Source organism: Dufourea novaeangliae, unplaced genomic scaffold (assembly GCF_001272555.1).
Source record: "Dufourea novaeangliae isolate 0120121106 unplaced genomic scaffold, ASM127255v1 scaffold72, whole genome shotgun sequence".
NCBI classification, from domain to species: Eukaryota; Metazoa; Arthropoda; class Insecta; order Hymenoptera; family Halictidae; genus Dufourea; species Dufourea novaeangliae.
In genome coordinates this window covers 572512-594883 of record NW_015373947.1, presented here as the reverse complement: position 1 = coordinate 594883, position 22372 = coordinate 572512, and positions in this window count along the sequence as shown.

Below are 22372 nucleotides of genomic sequence, written 5' to 3'. Positions count from 1 at the left end.
ACCGCTGGTAGGATCTCTTCATCTACGTTTCGATGTCTACACTTTATTTTCTGCACTGGGAGCTTTCTCAAAGTGTAATTGAAAGCTAACATTAAACTCGTTCTTTGAGATCTTAGCCTAACGCAATCCAGACTTACCACAGTCATGTCCTTATACATCGTTCTTGATCTAACCCAGACCTATCCCCATACTCGATCCTTACCTGACCCAGACATATCTCCACACACCGTCCCAGACCTAGCCCATACCCAAGCACATACCTAACCTATACATGGTCCTAGACCTAGCTCATGCAGAAGCACAGATCTATCCCCATACATCGTCTCAGATCTAGCCCATACCCAAGCACATACCTAACCTATACATGGTCCTAGACCTAGCTCATGCAGAAGCACAGATCTATCCCCATACATCGTCTCAGATCTAGCCCATACCGAAGCACATACCTAACCTATACATGGTCCTAGACCTAGCTCATGCAAAAGCACAGATCTATCCCCATACATCGTCTCAGATCTAGCCCATACCCAAGCACATACCTAACCTATACACAACCACAATCTAGCACAGCTAACCCCAAACATAGGGCATACCTAACAGTAAACCTAACTCAAGCAGAGACCTATCCCCATACATCGTTCCTTACCTGACCCAAACATATCTCCACACATCGTCCCAGACCTAACACATACCCAAGCACAGACCTATCACCATATATGGTCCTAGACCCAGGTCATGCAAAAGCACAAATCTATCCCCATACATCGTCTCAGACCTAACCTATACACAACCACAATGTAGCACAGCTAACCCCAAACATAGGACATACCTAACAGTAAACCTAACAGTAAACTTAACTCAAGCAGAGACCTACCCCCATACATCGTTCCTTACCTGACCCAGACATATCTCCACACATCGTCCCAGACCTAACACATACCCAAGCACAGACCTAGCCCCATATATGGTCCTAGACCCAGGTCATGCAAAAGCACAGATCTATCCCCATACATCGTCTCAGATCTAGCCCATACCCAAGCACAAACCTAACCTATACACAACCACAATCTAGCACAGCTAACCCCAAACATAGGACATACCTAACAGTAAACCTAGAATGATGCCTAACCCAAAAGCTATCCCCTAGACCTAACCCCTTTTAGATCCACCATGTAGAATCTTGGGAATGGAATACCTATTCCAATGAACAGACCTTGATACAGATTGCATGGAGTGGTTAGGGGCTAAGATTTTCTGGCTAGTGAAAATAACGTTGGTCTGAAATGGGTAAATAATTACTATTCACAGGAGCATACTGAAAACTACAGGATTATACTACATATAGATCTGGGACGATGTATGGAAGATGTATCTATACTTGGGTATGGGCTAGGTCTAGGATGTATGGGGTTAGCCTGTGCTTGTGTTTGAACTAGGCCTGGGACAATGTATAAGGCTATGCCTGTGTTAGGTTAAGGACAATGTATAAGGTTAGGTCTGTACTAAGTCTGGATTGGGTTAAGCTAAAGTCTCAGAGAGCCAATTTAATGTTAGCTTTCGACTATACTTTGAGAACAAATTTATGAAAATCTGCAGTCTGTGTGTTAGGACTTAGGGATGAGTTTGTGTTAGGAGATCGGTCCAAGTCTTTTGCACGGTACTGTAGACACTTCCGACGTATAGACGTCCCGTGTATCTCTCTGGCCCCGTGTGCAGGAACTGTTGCGAAACGTTCCGCGTCTGAGCACGGTAATGTAAGTTTGAGCGCGCCGGGGTCGCCTGTGTGCAGTCGCGCCCCTTTGCAGGATGTCGCCCGTGGAACGAAACGTAGAGACCGTGGAGTTCACGAAACGATCTGTTTTGCCTGGCGCACGACGCCGGCGCAATAAGAACAATTATGATAATAATTGAATGGTTAACGGTGGCGCGTATGCAAGAAATTCCCCGACGAACTTTGCCGACTGTCGCTAATACTTTGGTTATTAGATTGCGCGAGCACCCGAAGACGACAATGATGTAACGCGTCGCGAACGAAGGGGCTCCCCCCCCCCTGTCGGGCTAATGGAAAATATTGAATCGAGTTGTTTCGATGTCACGAGGGTGGGAGGGGAGGGGGGTGAAGTGGCGAAGCCTCCGCCGACGTTCAGTCTCGACAAGCTTACGACTTTGTCCTCTTCGAAGTTCGTGCGCTCGTGCTGACAGAGTGGATGGTTTTTAATGAAATAATCCCGAACGCTCGTGTATTGAAATAGTTCGGGGGGAAACTCTGTTGGACAAAGTAGTCGTAACAATCGCGAAAGTTCAGATAAATAGCGGAAATTTTGATGGCTTTGGTATAACTGAACATTTTGGCGGTGGCTGTGTCCATGTGGACCCATACACATTGTATGCTTCTAAAAAATTGAATGTTTATGGCGGTGGATGGGTGAGTTTGGACCCTTACACGTTTTTCTGTTTTACGTGTATCTTAGAACTTGTCAACATAACCCAGACCAACGTAAGGCTTTCTATAGATGTGTCAGTCTCTGGTGACCGTCATGTAATACGCTGATCGAGGGTTAAACTTATTACAAGAGAGTTTGAAAAACAATTTCCTTTATTAAAACAGTTTATAGATTCTTCTAAGTCCGCCTAAGAATTTATTTTATACTTTATCTTCATTATTTAAGTACCTGGTATTTGTCCCAATAACTCAGCCACTGAACGGAAATTACAGAAATGGTCTTTGCTGTCAGTTGAGCGATTATATGATCATGAAAGATTTAAGACTTATCAGGATAACGGAATGCAATACGTTATTTCAGAATTTCCTCGTTTCAGTACCGAGATCTCAGTTCTGGGAAGTCATGTGCCGCAGATACCTTGCTCGGTATCTCTGAAAAGACACACGATCCTTTGTGTTCACATCAGAATGCATGGATTACATGGAGGTATTGGTGGGATGGCATGCGATTGAATGCTGCCGCGTGCTGTGCACGATTCGATATGTGATCCTCATCCTATCACCGCGGATACATACATCATATACATGTGTAACGTATAATTGACGGTGGTGCTTAGAATCCGCTTGTACATGATTCTGTAACCATGATCTTCAAGGGTTTCAACTTTCCACTTGGTCACCTGGATCCCTGCCACTTTCATTAATAACTATAGTCTATCACGGGTATCGCAATATTTAATGAGCCTTAAACATTCTGCTTCAGCATTATGTCCAATTTTACGTAACAAGAATTCAATTGCACTGTTAAATGTGAATAGGTCGATACTATCGTGAGTAGACTACTGATGTTAGAAGACTTCTCGTGAGTAGTGTACAGTCCATGGCCTACTTGTGATTAGTGTATAGTCAATAGTCTATTCGTAAGTAGTGTATAATTAGTAGTCTACTTACACACTTTCAGAGGATCTAATTGAGTGTTATAGGAGACGATGTACTGCTTTCAGAAATAAATATCTATTTATTTGAGTGTACAGAAACGTCCACGTTTGTAACTGGAAGTGTATAGTCATTAGCCTACTTGTGAGTACCGTATAGTTACTAGTTTACTCGTAAGTAGCGTATAGTCAATAACCTATTCGTGAGTGGTGTATAATTAGTAGTCTACTTACACACTTTCAGTGGATCTAATCGAGTGTTATAGGAGACGATGTACTGCTTTCAGAAATAAATATCTATTTATTTGAGTGTACAGAAACGTCCACGTTTGTAACTGGAAGTGTATAGTCATTAGCCTACTTGTGAGTACCGTATAGTTACTAGTTTACTCGTAAGTAGCGTATAGTCAATAACCTATTCGTGAGTGGTGTATAATTAGTAGTCTACTTACACACTTTCAGTGGATCTAATCGAGTGTTATAGGAGACGATGTACTGCTTTCAGAAATAAATATCTATTTATTTGAGTGTACAGAAACGTCCACGTTTGTAACTGGAAGTGTATAGTCATTAGCCTACTTGTGAGTACCGTATAGTTAGTAGTTTACTCGTGAGTAGCGTATAGTCAATAACCTATTCGTGAGTGGTGTATAATTAGTAGTCTACTTACACACTTTCAGTGGATCTAATCGAGTGTTATAGGAGACGATGTACTGCTTTCAGAAATAAATATCTATTTATTTGAGTGTACAGAAACGTCCACGTTTGTAACTGGAAGTGTATAGTCATTAGCCTACTTGTGTACCGTATAGTTACTAGTTTACTCGTGAGTAGCGTATAGTCAATAGCCTATTCGTGAGTGGTGTATAAATAGTAGTCTACTTACACACTTTCAGAGGATCTAATTGAGTGTTATAGGAGACGATGTACTACTTTCAGAAATAAATATCTATTTACTTGAGTGTACAGAAACGTCCACGTTTGTAACTGGAAGTGTATAGTCATTAGCCTACTTGTGAGTACCGTATAGTTAGTAGTTTACTCGTGAGTAGCGTATAGTCAATAGCCTATTCGTGAGTGGTGTATAATTAGTAGTCTACTTACACACTTTCAGTGGATCTAATCGAGTGTTATAGGAGACGATGTACTGCTTTCAGAAATAAATATCTATTTATTTGAGTGTACAGAAACGTCCACTTTTGTAACTGGAAGGCCAACGATATCGTTCTAACATCTCGTGAATGCTTTTGGGTAGTAGGTTACAGCTAGTTAGGAAGTATGTTTTCGTCTGGATTCTCTTTCATCAGGGACGCGGATATCAAAATCTCTACTGGATGTCAACTTTTAACGAATCAAGTTCCCACCAATCGTCTTAAGGCGACTTCGCCCTTGATATTTCCAATCTCCGTCTTTGACGGACCATCGCACTCGAGTCTCTCCCAAGAGCGCTGTCGATTTACATGCACACGGTTATCTCGAGGCAACTTTCTTCGCCCGTCAAGAGCATAAGAACTTCGGTGAAACTCGCAGTCGCCGCATGAACTTTAACGGCGGTGCCTCTTTCAAACACACACGAACCGTTTCGAAGTAAAAAGCGCGGGAACAAAAGGGAACCGCGTGGACGAAAAACGTTCGTGAGAAAAAAGCCATCAGAGAGGGATAAAAACCAGGGAAACAAATAAAATAGGAGAAGAAGATTATGAAAATATGAGGGCAGAGTGAGCCTGTCCCCTTTTGTTTTTTCACCGATAACTCACCTGGCCCGATTAAAATAACAACATATAGACCGGCCATTAATGCTTCGAATCTTGCGGATTTCTTGTGATTTCCCGCAATCGTGAATACTCTTTCGCGTCTTACGAGCCACTGGCTGAAAATCGTTATACACCGGGCTGCATTAAACCCATAACGAAGATTTACGACGCACACGACGTACCGCCACCACCCTTCCATCCCTTCCAATATTTGCGGCGAATTTGTCATTTCGCGGTGTGGTTATTACTTTCTCGTTGCCATTCGCGGCCGTATCGGGCATGCTAAACAAAGACAGGCTAATGCGTTGATGTCTATTCGGCGCGGAAAAGCTACGATTCCCGGGGTTACAAAATTTTTCAGCCGATACCCCTACCCCAATCCCCTGGTCTAGATGATGAAATACTGAATTCAACCCTGGAGGGTTCTCTGTTTATCTGGAAAGACCAGTCGGATCATTTTGACACAAATCCATTTAATTTTCATATATTTTCCCGTATATTCTCATATTTTCATAATTTTTCTACATTTTCCGAATATTTACCCATACTTTCCTAGATTTTCTTACGTTTTTCTGTATTTTCATATGTTTTCCCATATTTTTCTATACTTTCCTACATTTTCCAGATTTTCCTACATTTTCGTATGGTTTTCCTGTGTTCTTATATTTGTTTTACATTTACCAGAGTTTCCTACATTTTCCTACATTTACCAGATATTTCTACATTTTCCTACGTTGTCTGACATTTTCTACATTTTCCAGATTTTCCGACATTTTCCTACATTTTCCAGATTTTCCTACATTTTCCTACATTTTCCAGATTTTCCTACATTTTCTGACATTTTCCTGTATTTTCCTACATATTGCTACCTGAACATGATTGCAGCCTGGCCGAACACAGCTGATGGTTAAAGTAGGAGCTAGCAGAAGAGTGAAGAAGTGGGGATGGTAACTGGGAAACTTTCAGCAGTGAATTGTTGAGAATAAAAAATGAATGAATAGAAATAGGGAGAGGAGAGGTAGATAAAGCAGCGTTGGATACTCCATTTCCCTGCCTCTGACCTGAGTAGACGGCAATAGATCCATCAGCTATGCTAGGCAAACTTGCGACAGTTCGAAATAACTGCCATTTCGTGAACTAATTTCAAGTCAAGCTTTCGAATATATATCTTGCGTCATTCGTATATACTTCTGTCCGTACCTAAAGGGACATTTATTGTATTAGAGGGAACACGATGCACATTTGGCACACCGTTCAGGATCAAGGACACCGAGGATTCGTTGTCCATTATACACGTTACACTGACAGTCTAATATCGTCCCGAGAGACTGCGGGCTTAACTTGAAATTTAATGGGTTTTCGAATTGCCATGGGAAGAGAGTCATTTGCGAGGGTGGGGTGCAAGGATTTATGGAACCCTGTGCACCCTCCGAAAAAAAGAACGAAATAAGAATAAATAAATATCGGGGACCTAATAGGTCACTAATCAGGCTCTAATTGAACCCTTACACTCCCCGTAGTACAATATATTCTCGGGTCAATACACAGCTTTAATTGAAATTTTTCTGTTCCCTTCAATAACAGACTCCTCCATATGTTATTAGATGATAAAATTCTACCTTACACAGTGTTTTATGAATCGAGTTTTATACCGGGGAGTTTACTTTAATAATGTTCTACTTTGTACTTCGAAGTTTGTATTCTCGTAATTTAAACATCCATCCCTCCCCCGTTACATCAAGAAACACGAAACCGGAAAGTTTCGCAGAATTTTCGATTTTTCCAAAGGGGAAAACGTTTCCATTTGTTCGTGCAAATTTTTTACCGAGCATCGGGAATAAATTACAATTTTTTTTTCAGACGTACGTAAAATATGACAGAATGTTATTCATTTATGAATGTTATTTTTTTACAATGTTATGTATCGATACTTTCACGTTGGATCTTTTTTCAATGTCCATGAAAATTTCGTTACTGTTTTTCATTGTTTACTGCGGGATCTCATACGTTTCACGAGTCGGAAAGTGTAGCGCTGGCGAGATAGTAATATTCTTCCGCGAGGAAGCTTTGTAAATGCGCGGAAACAAGAAATCAGGAAACCCTGAACCGGAGCTTGTTACGGGAACTTCTTTGAAACTTTCCCTTCGACATTCAACGTCTCCGTAAATTAGCGAGAGCTCGGTCTTCGAGACGTGACTAATAAAAAGCGTAATAATAGCAGTTACCTTCTCGTTTCTATGACTCGAAACTAGTCGCGAGTGCTTCCAAGGAGGTGGGGCCCAGCGATTCGTTATATTCATGTCTCTTAATTTCTCACTGAATGCCCGACTTCCCTTTTCTTTGCAAGCGAACACTTCCACCGATGACACTGGACCTGGAAAAGTAGAGTGTCAGAAATAATCTTTTCACAAAATTTAGTATTCTATAGGGTGGCCTATAAGTGACTTCACCGATTAAAAATTCAATAAATTTGATAAATACATACGATTAAATTATGACCATTTAGAGTTATATTTTAGAGTATTTAACTTTTTAAATGATAATGTATCTTATGGGCCACCCAGTAGAAGACCCGATTATCTGAAATTCAAAATCGGTGAATGAACACTTAAGAGATTTTGTAAGTATTAAAGTCTTAAATTAGTAAGTGTAAAATTAGATTTTATTGTTACAAAATTAAATTTTATTCTTTACATTTATTTATATTATTCACAAAACGTAAACACTCATAATTTTCTTATTAAAATAAATTACTTAGAAAAATTACGTAAAAAGATCTAGTCCAGTCAAGTAGTCCCAAAATATTCTAAAATGTCTAAAATTTACAAATATGTTTTAATCTTCACAAAACTTTTTATTCAAATAACAAATGGTAATTACTTTTCTTCGCGAGTATACTCGTCATTCCCACCTAAGAGGTTAAAGTTACCTAACCTTTTCCGTCTGTCCATTCTCCGAAGCCTTTCACAATTTTACAAAATCTCCCCAATCATCGCGCAAAGAAAAAAAAACCATGTTCTCAGATGGTTAGAGTACCAAGCTCACCCCAAAGAGTTCTAAGCAAAAGCCTCCCGCGCGAGACTCGCGGAGTTGCAGATTCGCATCCCCGCAACCATTGGACGACGCTCGCGACAAAGCTACGCCGAGGTAAGAAAAGCCATTTCGCCGTCTGTAGATGCTGGCCGGCATTCATTTACAAAGGATGACCGGTGCCTGTACAAATGAAGGACCTTCCACTCTCAGGGGGCAGCCGGCACAGATAAAGCTGAAGGATCGATCCAAAAGCTCCCCACGCCTCCCCCTACCACCACCTACTCCCTCCATCTCTGCCCGCCGCGGTGGCCGAATTGTGCGGGGCGAAGAGGGGGGAGGGGGGGGGGCGGGAGGGAGGGGGTGCTTGGCTCGCGAAAAACCAATTTGTTCCCTCTCCCCTCCCCTACGGGCGTGCGTGCAGTTTCTTTGAACGAGGCGCCACGTCCTAAGGCCCTCTGTTAGGAAACTTAGATGTTCCAGAGACCGTTTACGGGGGCTTTTAATTGAATTCCCCGCATTTTGTCGTTGGATCCCGCTATTGAAGCTAGATGCCTTCTTATTTTGCCGCGGGATTACGATCCCACCCTGGCTGGATGAATGTTATTCCTTGTTTTGACGACACGGCCACATGATCTGGTCGAGAAGAATTCCTGGTTAGGGATGAACTGGGGAAGAATGGGAGTCTCTGGGATCAATTGGGCAATGTTTCGAGATGAAATTATTTAATAAATTATTTAGATTTAATTTTTATATAGCGAATTCGAAAGTATATGTAATTTTGAAAATTGGTCCATACAGAGGACGAATGAGACTATATCCTCATTTTTTAAAACATTTTTAAATAGTGCCCGACTATTACAATGCATTTTTTTTAGAACAATTGCTAACTAAATGGTTAAAAAATATGTTTTTGTGCAACTGAAATTATTTTTATTGGGTACTCTTATGTGTCTACTGTGAGCATTCGCAAAGCTCATTTTGATCAGTTTATTAATTCAACAGTTATGATTTATTGAACAAATGTTGAAATTATATCTCAAACAGCTGAAAAACCAACAAGTTTTAATGTTTTCGGAAAACCTCCGACATACGTTTATACAGAGGGGATCGGATGGATACAATTTCATTTTTTGATATCTAATTTTTGTGCGGCATCAAGGTGACCTTGAATTTTTTGAAGGACAAAGCATCTTTTTTTTAGTATAATAGGAGAACCAATTCAACGACCTATAGCATAATGGTATTAAAAAAAGACGCATTAATCTTAAAAACATTCTAGGTGACCGTGATATCTAACAAAAAAAAATAAAGTGCAATGAAATCAAATTTTAATACATGTACAGTGAAATCAAATGTTCTATGAAAATTGATAGTTTGTTCAATAATAATTTCACGAATCGAATGTACGATACATCTACGAACGTATCCATCTTTATCCGTACGGTAACAATGTCTAGTCATAAGGTATTCCGTGGACGAAGCGCGGATTTCGCCACGGCATCCCTGCGAATTTCTCCATTTCACGGGCGATTTGTCCACGGTAAAGAGCATTGTCGCTCGCGGGGTCAGCGCGCAGGGCGACTTTTTAAATCTCGTTTGACGTTTCCTTCCGCGAACCGATCCACGACATCGTAAATCCCCCGTTATTAATCCCTTTACGATCCTGCGGAACTTGCCACCGTTGCCGATCTAGCTCGATCCACTTCGAACTTCAGTTTTAGCAACCCCCCCGACGAGATATTGTTACGAAATTTATTCTTTTGATATACCGAGGTTACTCGTATCTCGTGGTATACTTTCAATTTATGGATTTCTTTTATCACTTGTACTGCGATATCGAATTTCTTAATTGAAATTTTAGTAGGTACTTTGTTTTTTAAGACATAATCAGGACAAGCTACTGCTGGGCACTATTACGTCATCCTTTATGTCTGTAGTTTTATATTGTAATTCAAAATTCTGTTAGTTGCAACTCTATTTAATTTTACAAACTCTAATCTTCATCAGCCTATAAGAACAATCACAGCTACATACTCACTTCAGCCATCTTTATTTTACTAACCTAATATTAGACTATTCATATTTATTCAAATTCAAATTTTTCTAGAGTAATCTACAAAACTAAATATTTAACAAAAATCTATGTCCTCTATCAATTACTTTTCTATATTATTATAAAGAAATGGAAAATTTCATTGGGTTTTATTAAAATTTTACGATATCTTCCTTACACATTCAATGTCTCTGTAAGTGCATAAAATGTTTGTTATTATTTATAGGTTTTTACGAAACATAACCTAAAAATTAACCGTTTAATCGTTATTAATCCGCGTATTCCCGTGTTTTGTGCCTTTCACATAAAACGTCTCTGTAAATGTATAAAATGATTATTATTATTATTTACAGATTGTTATGAAACCTAACCTAAAAATTCACTGTCGAGTCGTTATCAATCCCGCGGTGTCCCAGCCGAGAACGGTCTCACTCGACGCGATAGAATCACGCGTACGTACCGAACCCAGGGCAACCAACTTTTCGCGGCATAAATATTCCGCTCGTATCAAAGGTAAGCCGAAGAATTCGATCATCGGCGATATCCCTCCCCGATAAAACACGGGTGCAGGCTTCGTTTTTTCCGTTTTATCGTTGGACGGCTGCCATGCATAGCAGGCCGTCGAAGTTCGCCCCGGCTAAGAAAAGTCGCGCCCAGTCATTCGTCTGCCGATGTCGGTACTTTCGGGTCAGCATTGAAACTTCTTCAATGACAGTTTGTCGAACAACGCCGCGAACAACCGATGGCTCGCTCGAGACGGTTCTTTCCCCTAGGATCGACGACTTCCAGGAGTTTGCTTGATTTTTCGGAAACTATGGATCGACTATCGCCCCCTCCGGTGGCTGGGTCATTGGGAACCCAGCAATGAACACTGGTTATCATTAAACTATTATTGCAACTATGAAGTAAATAATATCATTTGTATAATTTTTTGTGGGTCAGAATTGACCCAGCCACCGACCTAAACAATGTTCACAATACCCTGTATATGTTATTCGTATTGATTGTGAGGTGCATCGGTTGTATCGAATTAATATGCAACACAGTAAATCGTTGATGAGTGCCCGATGGCTCCTCGGTACTGAATATTCAATATTTCATAAACTAATGGCTATATGCTTCTGAAACAAATATCACTTGCTTCAGAATATCAAGCTCTATAACTGTGCTAAACCTTATTAAAAAGTCCGCATTACATCCGGGAACCCCTCCTTGTCAATGTCAAGAAGCCTTGGGACGCTCATCGAGGATTTACTGTTTTATTTTCTGTAAGGCCAAACCTTGTACTTTTGGTTCGTAATAGACATTCTGCCTAGCAATGAAGTGAACAGGTTGTTCCTTCGTAATGTTATCGTCTCTGGATTTTTATTTGTAACGGAACAGTCCACTCGAACCCGTCTACTCTATCGGGGGTGGGGGGGCGGTTACTATGTAAATGGAAATAATAATTGCAAAATACGAGAAGCGCGGAACTTTCCGTGTACACCGAAGACGGATTTTATAATCGCTCATTGAAATGGATCAGAGCAAGTTCCCCACTGTCAGGCCTCACGGTTGCCCTTTTGCGCCCGTTGAATCTAATTACTGGAACGTCAGTTTTCACCAACTTTTCCACGTTTTGCATCCGTCGGAATTAATCCGCACTCCCACTCACTCCCCTCACCCCTCCACTCACGCCGCTGTTATAATGGCCCCGCAGCAGCCTATAACGGTAACCGCCGGCTGAACAGATAACGCGTTTAAGTTCCCGCGACAATAATGGACTCCTTGAATCCGGAGAGAGCGATCCAGCAAGGTCAACAGCTAGACCTACACTGCTGGGTCTGCTATCGGTACTGATAACACTAACATCATCGCAGCCAGAGATATTACAAATTCTTAAAACATGTGCACAGCGTCCTTTCGCTGAATTTTAGGGCTGAAACCTCCATGGATATCTAGCATACATGGACAATTGTACTATGCTATTAATATAGCTAATGATTAGGATATAGTAAGATAGTAAACTCAGTGGAGACATAAATAGGTTTGGGTCCGGCTGAAGTGACCCCTAACCTAAGTCACGCCAAGTGCTGTGCAAGTTATCCTTTTTTTAAATCAGTCGACAGTTACAACAGTGTTGATACTTTCCGAAAGATTGATGGTGTAGTAGGGCATGGGGACCCTAGCACCTCTTGGGCCCTAGTTCTTCTAGGACCCTAGCTCCTCTAGGACCCTAGCTCCTCTAGGACCCTAGTTCTGCTAAGACCCTAACTCCTCTAGGACCCTAAACTCTAGTAAGAAGAGCTACCATTCATGACTCCGTTGTGTTCGCTACCTAACTATGCCATCACTCTCGCCCCTACTATTCTAGGCCTACAAAATCCCTAGTTCTGCTAAGACCCTAACTCCTCTAGGACCCTAAACTCTAGTAAGAAGAGCTACCATTTTTGACTCCGTTGTGTTCGCTACCTAACTATGTCATCACTCTCGCTCCTACTATATCTGTAAATTCGTGAAGTCGTGAACTATTCTAGGCCTACAAAGTAGTAGACAGATGTCACCATCATCGTCAACTTTAACTACACTCAGTTACTCCTACGGCATCTAAAAATGGATTCCCCTTTGAAGGCCAAAAACGCTTCACCTCTGGTTCAGCTGACGTAGATGTACGACCCTGCGATATTAATCGCGATCGTTTGCCGCCATCTCCACGCGTATCATCCTCAACTTCAGCGGGCACACATTCTGAACCCCGGAAAAATCATTATCCACCGAATACTTGGCGAATCGTTTGATCCCGCAGGTGAAATGAAGGAAGCACCTTTGACTCGAAAATGCTCTCCACGCCCTGTTCCCCCGTTTGTAAACCGTGAAGCATTAAAAGTAATACATTATTATTCACGGTTCATTTCGTTTTCCCATTTCCTACTTGTGCCCCGTCTGTCAGCGGGGGCCACCATCAACACCGGCTTGTCTCGAACAAGTGGGGCAAAAAGAGAAGCAACGAACGGGTGGAGGTTGCGGAGGAGGAGGAGATGGCGGCGACGAAAGCTGGCTGCGCCTGTCCGCAGGCTTGTTTCTGCGCTTTGAGCACGCATTTTGTCCTAGCCCGCGAACATGGCCGAGTTAACCAGCTCGTGACTATCGCGAAAATAACACGACGGAAATCCGCTTGAGCGGAAACGGGTCGTCGTTCCATCGATCCCATCTGCTTTGCCTCTTTTCCACTATCGGTATTCCTCTTTTATTTTCTTTTATTTTCAGGGACACGACTAGGCCTTCGTGTGTTTCAGGGAGGTGAATTCCGACTCGAATGGAGCTACTTGATTTATATCGCGATGCCTCGTCTACTAGCGATCGTATTCCTGGTGGGGATCAGAACAGTTTCACCACGTTAACGGATCCGCTAACTGGGTAGCTGTTTTGCTACCTCCTGAGCCCAGTTCTCTTGTCAGACTGTCACTGATTTATCATCAGGTTGAGATACAAATAACTTCAATTTTTCCTGTCTTTAATTCTCCATAGTTTAACGTTTCTGACAACCGCATAAACGACGTTGCGTAGTACTACATTGATCCCTACTCATGTCTTCCAGATTGCTGTATCTTCTAAATAGCTTTCTCTAATTTATACTATAAATTTTAGATATACGTCCTAAAGTATATCAAAACCTAGGTTACAAAGACCAGACAAACATGAATTCACGAAACTATGAGGGTCACTACCCTGGGACATATCGAGGGTATCACTATTTTCCCAAATGTCTCGAGTACACAGCCCCTACGCAACCGACAACAGCGAAAACATCGACGCATCGATGACCCATATCGGAATTTATTGAACTACGACATATAAAGGTTATCAGAGAAAAATGTAGGAGCGTCGGGAGATCGTGTCTAGCCATAAGTAGCGATCCTAGATAGTAGGTGGACCGCTACGCCGTGGCTGCATAAGATATATTCCATCTCCCCACCCCACAGCGCCCTTGTATGTATACAGGGTGTACTAAAATAGCTTCGACTCCCAGAAATGAGGGGTTCCTCGTATGATTTGAAATAACTTTTTCCTCAGCAAAAATATTATCCGAGGCTTTGTTAACGAGATATTAACGAAAACCCCCGAGCAATCGCAGCGCGTAGCCGACGCTACAGCGGAAGCTCGGCCGGCAGACTCGCGCTCTGATTGGTCCGGGGTTTTCGTTAATATCTCGTTAACAAAGCCTCGGATAACATTTTTCCTAAGGAAAAAGTTGTTTCAAATGATCCCAGGAATCCCTCGCTTCTGGGAGTCGAAGCTATTTTGGGACACCCTGTATATAACAGGAGCCGTGTATCCCGGAGCTTTTCCTTTCCCGCGTGCTTGTACGTAGCGAGCTATGATGGAGATAGTGAAATGTAGTGCGCCGAGTGTTACAATCCTCTCCCCTCTCTCCCTTCCGCGCCCCACGACACCGGCGTGGAATTATTCGTGTGCAGATAACTCGACTTAACGACATCTAGAAGCGATACTTCAACGCACCAGCCGCGGCAAAATTGCGCTGATAATGCCTGCATACGTTTCCCATTATTTCGGGCCGCGATTTATCATCGGCCGGATCGGCCGAGACCTTCGACAGGGGCGCAGCTAGCCAATAAACGAACACAACGCGATCACAGGTTGTTTTTGGAGAGACTCGATCTAGCTTATTGGTGGATGTTTGTGCATATTCAAGGATTTTCAGGTTTGACTATAGTACTATTCGTGGAAAATAAAATAGAACGATACTTATAGTTTACTACGTTTAGTGACTCTTTTTCTTTTTGACGTTATTGGTATATGGTATGGTAATTGGTATATGATACATGTATGATCTATGATACGGTATATGCTATATAATGGGTTTTTATAAGATGGGTATATAAGTACGCTTGTTAAAAAAATTATTTTACTAAATAAGCATTTTTTCGTGTCATGATTTAAAATTCTATAAATTAACAATAAAAATGAAACAAAACAATTGAACAACGCATTTTTTTTTAATATTCAATTCTGTTTGTTATTATACGCTTGTTAAAACAATTATTTTACTAAATAAGCATTTTTTCGTGTCATGATTTAAAATTCTATAAATTAACAATAAAAATGAAACAAAACAATTGAACAACGCATTTTTTTTTAATATTCAATTCTGTTTGTTATTGGAATTTAAGGAGTAAACAATAAAAAGACGTTGAACATTTTGTAGATTTTTATACACTACGATATTCATTGAATTTTCTGCGATCTCCATCAAAAGTTATTTACGACTCAACACAATACTAGGTTTATATAATGTTTCTGCAGTATATATTCACAGTATTAGGATACTGTATGAAATTTGAGTGAGGTATTAATTATGTCCTGTAACTTGTTCATTAATTCGCGAAGCGCCGATGAAGCGCGTTAAGCGTCCCTAGTACAATAAATTCCTAATACAATCCTCGGTGTGTTGCATGAACCAGTGAACCGATTAAAGTTCGTTGTACACGTGCAATATTCGCGAATTACAACGGTTAAATGAGTGCTTCGTCAGCCTTTGCTTGATTATTAACTCGTCCAAAACCAACCGATAGGGCCGTACTGTATACAATACCAACAGTAATATCGATTTGCGAAACAATAATCACAGTAATAATGAAAAAGAAACTACACTTGAATTTACAAAATAATCTAAATTTCATTACTTAGACGAACATATTCACTGACTTACAGAACCCTGAAGAGACCTTGCTGAAGACTTGGCTTACCACAAACTAGATGAACCGTACTCTTTGATGTTTGAAACAACACTGACCCAAGGGTCCCAAAATGTCCAGGTATATATACATTTTTGTGGAAGGAGCTATGTTATCAAAATTATTTCAATATAATTTAGTAAATCGGTGGAAATCGTCCGGGATTCGTTAAAAATGACCGTTCGAGGTCAGGTAGAGTACATGCCCTATGGTTGGCTGACCGTTTTTGTCCCACAGTTACTGAACTGTTTATACGACGATGAAACGAATTTGTATTGTTTTACAGTAAATCATCGATGAGTGTTCAAAACGTCAATTCGTATCCACCACTGGACGCTTCACTGGTTCCCCGGGACCACCCAATGGTGGAGATAACGTCTCATTGCCTAGAAGCCTTCGAACACTCACCGATGATTCACTGTATTTTAGCGTACTTTACAGGTTAGTTTAACGCCTTATTGCCTTCCATCCATAATTCCTCCAATGAGTGGAGTTGCTGTTGTGGTCAATGCATACGTGTTGGTCAAATCTCCTGTTACGGGTCACGATCGACCCAGCCGCCCGTTTTTACGGTCGGTACTCCGGAGGTTGAATACTCCCGATGACGCATTGTTCAACAGACTACAGTTCGTCCGACGTGGATGTTCGTAACTCTCCTGCCTGCGTCGGGGTCGTAAAAGATGTTATAAAATTCCAGAAGGAAGTTATGCGTGTGTCTAAAAAGCGTTATTAGGTCGACTTTATAACGGCGAGCGCGGCGGCGCCAGGAGCTCAGGAGGAAGTTACCGGGCGTTTCTTTAAACTTACTTTTCGGGGTGCTCGGCTGTGCAAACGTGTTCGCAAACTCAATCGGGAATTCTCAATGCACAGTAGACACATTTAAGGGGGAAATTGCCGCCGCGGTGTTCGGGCCTCTTATCGCGTTTACGTACCTCGATCTATCGGTGGATTTTCTTTTTTCTACAAATTATTACCGGTGAAAATGCACCCCTCTCCCCTTCCCACTGTCAATAATACATTTCACATCACGTGTCGTAATCGTCGGTACCTAAATTTTGTTTACGAGCACGCATAAAAGAAAAGAGGATAAAGTTTGTGGAGTCTCAACTTGGATACTGATGTCCCACCAGTGTCCGTTGGTTATTATATTCTTTCTAGTTATAGTTACACCTCCCACTGCGGTGGATGGATCTTTTATGACCTTGATTTGAAGAATAACGTCTAACCTCTTCATTAAAGTGACTCAGGTCACCAGGCAACTATGCATATGATCTACATTGAACTCTCTAATAACAGGGTCTAGGTCGTATCCAATCAAAGTTACAGTTTCTCTTATGCTGCTCCCACTCTCCTTTTTATTATTCTTTTGTTAAACTCGTTTAAAAATATTTTTTTACTATTTAGTAAACGTTTAATACTTATGTCATCGTATGTTATATAACTCAGTTCAAATACTCTGTTATATAACAGTTTTTAATCGGCTACATGTTACAAAAACTTTTTTCAATACAGGTGATTTCAGGTCACAGTGTACTAGGTGGTTGAACTCGTCTTGACATGAGCTACAATACTATCAAGTTAAATGTATGCAATGCCATTTCAAAAAATGAAGTTCACCTTGACATTTTATAAAAAAAAATTATCTGAAATTGTTTTTTTAACGTGTAGCCGATTAAAGCTGATCAACTTTTGTCGAATGCCTGAAAAATCGTGGTAAGTGTCACGTGTAACACCCTGTATATATAAAGAAAAATATAAGTTCAAGATAATAACTTTTCACCCGTCTGAAAATAGCATAAAAAGAGCTCGGGTCAGATCCGATCTCATCTTATCAAGCACGACCTCAAAAGCCACCTTTACGTCCGATGCGGAGACTTAAAAAGCTAAATACAGTAGAACCTCCCGTATCCGAACCACCTAATATCCCTTCCGTCAAGTTTTCCAGATGTCTATTTAAATAAATAAAACCTAGTATCAGAAAAGTGATTGTTCTATTACATAAACGTTCCTTTATCCGAACACTTCTATCTCCGTAATAGTTCGGATATGGGAGGTTCCATCGTACGAGAATATCCACGACGGCGGGCCATAATCGTCGCGCAAGCTATACTTTCGTGCCTTCAAATAACATCACGATACCTTTACCCCGTACGCCCTTTATCGTTCTCCGGCGATGAAGGCACTAAAAGAAAATTACGAGGTACATGTTGTTTTAACATTTATATTGCCCGCGCACCGGCAATTGTCTTTTTAACTTTCGCACGGTAGCCGAGTTTCACGAGCCGGGGAAGATCCAGGAAAGGACCGTTGTGCAATTTCACAAGCGGTTCTTCTTTCCGCGAGGGTGCGAGGAACACGTTTAAACATCCGCCCCCCCCCTCCTCTGCCACTCGCCCGATGGCTGACTGCGAGAATAGTGGGAACCACTTTAGGCTGGCCCGCGCTGGTACGGTGACGCGCCGCCAATGACATATGTCATTGCTTGTACCGTACGACGACGCGTACGTGTCGAACGTGAGAACGTGCGCCGCGAGTATCGAGGGAAGTTATATTGTTCTTCGTCTGGCCGCGGCGGGTGAACAAAGAAAAAAAGTTCGCTCGCGTTTCACCGTCAACCTGCCACATCTACGGTCGAGTTTATTGCTCGACAAGAAAGTAATTAACTGTTCGACATTTCAAGCCATGAATGACCTTTTTTCAACCCTTTCAGACCTGAATTTTCTTTTAAGAGTCAAAATAAATTTGATTACAAATTTTAACTCACAAGGGAAGTTCGGTAACCCGAAAATTCCGATTTTTCTTTAACTTTGCAGGTTTGTAGGGAATCTCAAGAGAAGTATACCGCAACTTTCGTTTTTGGCCAAATTTCAGTTCTTCAGGGTGAAAACATCCCTTGAAGGTAGATAGGTGTTTCTATATTTCCCTGTATATCTTCAAAACTATCGTAGATATACAAAAATGGTTATAATAAAAATTGAATGGTTTTCTATGCTCTATAAAACGATGAGTCTCGTCAATTTTTTTTATTATTCTTCAAGGTGCCGATGAATTATTGTAATCACAATTTTTGTATTTTCAAAAACAATTATAATAATCAACATAAATTCGATAATTAATACTGTTATATATCACTATTTTCTTGTACTGTTATAAATCCCTAGTTTTTTTAATTGTAAACTGTGCAAAAAGAAGTTGGGATTTTCTGCCCGATGAATGGGTAGGTTCAGAATTTTTGTGAATATGTATGGAATGTTGTGTATTAATAAGACGCTCATGAACTGACATTTATAATAGTTTCTCCTTAACAGAAATTTTCAACGTTGAAACAGGCAGGATAAGAAGGTATATAACTATTCGAAAATTCAATTCCTGGGTGACTTTTCCTGTTTTTTGAGGTGTCAGTGACTAATTACGATCATAATTCCATATTTCTTTGTTGAATTTTTATAATTTTAGGATCTATGTTTAGATATTTTAATCTTTCTCAGATTTTCGACTTAGACCACTTTCCTAATCACCATCGCCCAATATCACATTCAAAAGCACAAACATCCATACCAAACAATTTCACCCGAATTCTTCCGTTCAATCCCACTAAACGAACGTATCATCGACACCAAGTCCGAACGAGTACACACGCACACAATCAACTGGTTAATTTTCCAATTAACGTCAATCCAACCGTAAGAACTACTCGATTCTCCGGTGGCATCACGCGCGGTCCGCCGCACTCTGCTCCCCCCGCCGCCCTTCTCTCGTGGGTTATACACGCGGGGCGTACATTACACGACGAGAGACCGTATTTCACCGTGTTGCCGCGGATGTTCACAAAGGAGCATCGTAACTCATTATTAACGTTAAATCTTCTCCCACCTACCTCCCCTTCTTTACTCTCTCTCTCTCTCTGATACATCCTCGAACGCGTCCCTTTTCGAAAAACTGCGCCGGAAAAGGCACTCCGGCCTTTGTTGGTGAACACTACCTTTCCCCGAAGCATTGTGCCCGCCGTGATTGGGGGAGTGGGGGGACGGGTGGGGTGGGACGGCGGGCGGGGTGGGGAGATGGTCGTCCGCGAGGTAGTACGCGTGCGCATTTGAGGAGGGGTTGGTCGCGTTGCCTGCCGCCGACTCCACGTACCGGCGTCATCGGCAGTTATCGGCGAACCGCGAATCTAACCTCGTCGTTTCGGAACTCTCGCCGACAGTATCGTGACTGGCGAGATGTAACGCGGCTGATAAAATCGGACAGAGGGACACCTACCTACCTGCTCTACGGAACATTGAAGGGGAACGTGGTGCGCGATAGCGTTTTCACAACTCGGGGACGGGTCACGTTGCAACTGTTCATAGACATATAGACAGACACCTGGGTGGTGAATCCTTGGATATTTGCTCGTATAAGGTGGTGGTGGTGTGTTCCCACGGATCTGTTGCTTTGATTCTGGTTTGTTTCTTTTCTGAACGCCGTTTTGGGTGGACCGATCCTCGACGATTGGAGCTACCTTTGTATCTTGTGGGCTACCTGCCACCGGCTTCCGGTCGCTATGCAACGACACCATATCCGTCGCTTGTCCAGCAACAAGGTAGGATTTATTACCTTTTTCTTTTGGGAATCATTCTGTATCCATTGGTCGAGCTTTTTAGGATTTAATATTCGGTACCCGTTGGTCGAGCTAGTTGGGATTTAGCCCGAAGGGGATCGGGTGTGCCGCGCGTTGTTGGTTTGAAATTTGGCGCAATTGGGGGGTGCAGCGTTACGACAATGGATTTGCACTGCGATATTTGTAGAATCTTGTGTGACCTGGTACACTGCGTGGCATAATTGTAAAATCAACCGAAAATTTTCAATTTTTGTGTATTGTTGTTGAAATGAAAACGAACCAAGTATGCCATATCTGAAATCCTGTTGTGAAATAAAGTTTCTCCAGAAAAGGGTAAATTATATTCCCCAGAAAAATATTTTTTAAATTTATTTGAATTTCGCGGGTATGGCTCTACTTCAGCAACGTTGCCAAGTCCTCAACATAGTTCCAATAACCATCTCATAACTGACACACTGAACTTTATTGTCAAATATCTTCCTGGAATGTTCGGCATGGTACAAGATTTAATTCACTATGAAAAAGCTCAGGATTAATACTTTTAGTGCCTAATTTTTAGTTAAAAGTTCCAGTTTCTGTGAAAAGAAATTATTATACTTTCGGTAAGAAATCGTAAGACTGCCATAAGAGCTGTGTTAAAAAGTGAATTGTTGACAAGTTTTTCTTTATTTATTTCATCGGCGACCTAGTCAAATTTTTCGAGTGTGTGTATTTCGTTCTAATCAACAATCTCTATGGATTTTATTTAATTATCTAGTCTTTCGAATTTGTCACGAACCACCTTAACACACCCTGGCTCTGATGTCCAGATATAGATAAATTGTAATAAATTGGACATAGTTGGTCGTTGCTTAATTTTTTTCGAATCGCCGATACAGGGTCAGATCACTGAGGGAGCAGATTTAAAGTATTCTTAATCACATTGCTTAATCTGGTCCCCCAAAATGACTTTAACCTCCCAGTTGACCCTCGAACCCATCGTCGTCGGTGTCTTAGCTATTGTTTACGCGACCAATCCAAGCAAATTGAACGTCCAGTAGCTTATCGAGACCGCAGAAACAATTTCTTTTTTTTTTCTGTTACTCTGTTGAGTCTACGCAGCCCACGCAGGGGGTCTATGTTTCGACGCGCCTATTCGCGAAAACGACTCTGTGTAATCTTGCGGAAGGCCGGCCCTATTGTGCGTTTATTATTACGAGGGGGTCACCTTTCATAAGATTGCATCGGGGCCTCCCTTTTTTTTTTCTCAACCCGCAAACACTCCCGTTGAAAAGCTTCTCTGCCCCCTCCCCTCTCTCTACTCGACTAACTCGACCTTGTTGCCAGCTATTTCGCGGAATTCTGAATTTCATCAGGGCTCCACCTTTTTCGCTTTGTAAACACCACCGTCCTCGTTCGTTCTGCGTAGCTTGTGTTGCTGTTTTCAAACTAGGGTGACCCTTTGTTAGAATTAACACGAACGATATGCTATCATTAGTCCTTGGATGTTTATGCTGACAGGCATGGTTTCAAATTTATTTATAACAATGTCACAAATTTAACTTTATTTTACTTCGATTCTTGATCGACTATTGATCTAATATTGATACAAACAATTCTAATAATATTAACCTTTTCAGACCTGGTGGTCACATTCGTGATATAAAAATGAACACATTAGTCATATAAATTTGAACTTTTTCATGTTCTGAATGTTTTTAATCGGTTTAGTGAATTCAGAATTGTATAACAAACCCTTTTCTTGAAAAAATTATCATCGAAACAGTCTACTGAGTTCAAATGTCTAATGAAATAGTTTTTTTATTCTTAGAAGAATAAT